Genomic DNA, 3127 nt, shown 5'->3' with positions numbered 1-3127 from the left:
CATATATTTGATGAAGTTGCATCAGCAAACACATCGCATGGGTTAAACACAAGCAATAAGAGCAGTCGTGAATGCAATAATTCGTTGGCAGAAAATCACAGCTAAAACGCATAAACACGTGTATACTGGATATATCTGAACACTTGGTCATACTATGACTGGGTTGCTTCAAAACAAGGTGAACCGTTGATGAGCACACATATTGACATACATATAAATCCAACTGTATTGTATCCTGTATACACATCTGACTAATGGCACAACTGACTTTCAAGATAGTATATATCTTCGAATCTTAGTAGTATGCTAATTAAGTTGTTATCCTTGGATAGACGCAATTCCTTGTGAAGGTCATTGCTTATTAGACAACATGAAGTCCAAATATTATATTTCGGTGGTTGTCACGTACGGAGATTCCCACCGAGTATATTAAATTGCTTCCATATAGTGGTTTACTTTTTGCCGGCCTATGATACGTATATATTAGTTTTTTTCTAAGCCAGGGGGTGTGCAACCATCTGAATTTGATATGGCCCTGCATGATTCATGGATGGAGTTGACATTAATAGAACCATTTGATAATAACTTCTGACTGGTCTTGAACTAGCCTGCATAATTGATAAATTGATAATATTTTTTTGCAAGGAAGAAACCGCTAAATATGTAGTAGAAACAAACATGACATCACTCAACTCTCCGTCTGTTTTCGTTCTATTTTCCGTCCATACCTATGTAAATACATTGTTCTTAGAAATCATTCCACGTTGCTTCAAGGGCGATACTACTGTCGATTGATCATCCTGATGGGTCATCACCCTTATTGTCTGATCGCCACTAAAACTCAAATTGTGTAAACCTCGTCTGTAAAACATTCTAGGTAGCTAGAAAATGTCGGCGCGGCTAACTGCCCCACTGGACAATGGTGCTTCAACGCACAAACATATTAGTTTGCCTATCTTGTTGGGCTGGAGTTGGCAAATTTTTCGCATGCACGTGTGTCATAATTGTTTGTTTGTGGGTGACACCAAGGTCGGTTGGTAAAACGGAGGGGCCACAGCGCCTATCAATGATAGACTTCATGTTGTGTCTGATGGCATCCATGGTAGAAGGGCCATCAGGCTCCCGACTTTTTCCCCCGCACCCCCTCCCTCCCGCTACCGCTAGGGTCCCCCCTGCTGGCTCCCTAGCCCCCTCCCGTCGCCGCCGGCCACCAGGCGCGCGCCCCGGCCCGTCCTGTCCCACTCTCCTCCTCTCGGTCCCGCCCCTGCGACGCCTCCCCGGGAGGTGGCCGGGGCGGCACACTCCCTCCCCTCCCTCTCGACCATCCCCTTCTGCTGGATCTCCCCCGCTGCCGCCGGTTGGTGCCCCCTAGGGCTGGCCCGGGTGTTGTCGGCGGCAGCAGGAGCTCATCTCCACGCGCGCATGTCTCCCCTTCCTAGGGCAGACGGCGGCGGTGCTGCTTGGCTGGGCGGTGTCTCTATGATCCGGCGGCGGTCGCCGGCGGCGGGCAAGGTGGTGGTGCCGCCACTTGGAGGCGGGGAGGCGTGCTGGCGTGAGGTGGCCGATGGCTCGTCCCCGGCCCAGATTTGGCCCCTGCGGGCCCCATTTGGGTCCTAGTGGTCCGGCCATTGGTGCGGCTTCGACGTCTTCCACGTGGCGCGGAGGAGGGGGTGCTCGTACTGGTGGTGGTGGCACCGACGATGTGCCTTCTGTAGCATGACGGCGGGAGCTTTACATGCATCTAAGGTCCCGGCAGGGCTTGGTATGCTCCCGTTGTCGCGTCCAGTCGGTTACCGTCATTGACGGTGGAGGTTGGGCTCTCCCGCATGCCGACGGTGCTGCAGTCCTAGTCCCGGCTCCTCTTCTTATATAAACAGGCCCCTTTCGCGGTGCCGTGGTGAGACGACGCGGAAGCTTCAAGATCGTTTTGGCGCAGGGTGGTGGTCTGTGTGGTGGCGTGCTCCGGAGCACCCGAGGTGAAGGCTGGGATCGAGAGAAATCTCTGTCGGCCGAGCTGACACCGACTCCGTGGTGCGTGAGGGTGCCGCTGGACCTTCCTGGATGGCGTTGGGGGCTAGCCTTCCTCTCTCCTCGCCGCGTACCGGGGGAAACTCTTGGCAGTAGTGTCGTCATCGTCGCATCCCTTCCTAAAGGTGTTGATTGGTACAGGCGCTTCGGAGTATAGGAGCTTGCTGGAGGTTTCTCGGTGGGCACGATGGTCGTGAAGCTTCTTCGCTTTTGTTGATCCACCGGTGTCGGCATTTGTTTTTTTTTCTCTTTGTTTCTTTTGGGCATGCTTGTGCTGCTTCCGTCGTAGCACCTATCGTTGGTCGTATCGGTGATGGTTGCTTTGTAATACAAAGCGGGGAGAAACCCCTATTTCGTCATGGTAGAAGGGCCATTGTACATGAGCAAGTTCTCTATTGATGACGTAGTATCACTAGGGCCTTCCTTGTTGGCCCCAAATCATTTGTTGGCAACTGGGGCCGAGCAACTAGCTTCAGAAGGGCCTCACTAGCGCCCTGAAACTAGAAAGCGCCCCTCCCCAAATAACTCTCTCGGCTCTCTTTGAGTCTGCCGCGCCCAACCACCACTTGTTCAGGATAGCTGTATAAGGTGGTAGAAATTTCCTAGTTTTTGCCCGCAACCTCCCTCCCCGTGCAGCCTCTACAGTATGCTAATCAATGCATCAAGGTCGCACACAGCCAAATTATTCAAAAAAGGCAGGACCCACAAAATTCATGTTGAAGCGATCAATGGCATGGGTCAGCGACCATCAACATCAACCACGTGCAATGGAACTATGCGAACTATGAGAAAGGTTCTCCAATAATGACACCTCTAAGAAGGGGGTGATCATTGTTCTAACATTATCCAATAGAGGCTAGATCACGAGTTTTCACCCCAAATAGGACTTCTGAGCAATCTCAAGACAATATCTCCAAAAGGGGAACACTGTCGAAACATCGCCATTTGCCACGCACAATCAATGAAGGCCCGACCTAGAGTTTCCACTATGGAACTCAAGATCTTGTATTTGAAGAGCACCACCATTCTGAAATCGGCCTATGTTGCCACACCCACTTACCATGAATAAATAACTTATGACACGCAACAACAACCACTA

Source organism: Triticum dicoccoides, chromosome 1A (assembly GCF_002162155.2).
Source record: "Triticum dicoccoides isolate Atlit2015 ecotype Zavitan chromosome 1A, WEW_v2.0, whole genome shotgun sequence".
NCBI classification, from domain to species: domain Eukaryota; kingdom Viridiplantae; phylum Streptophyta; class Magnoliopsida; order Poales; family Poaceae; genus Triticum; species Triticum dicoccoides.
This window is presented reverse-complemented; position numbering follows the sequence as displayed.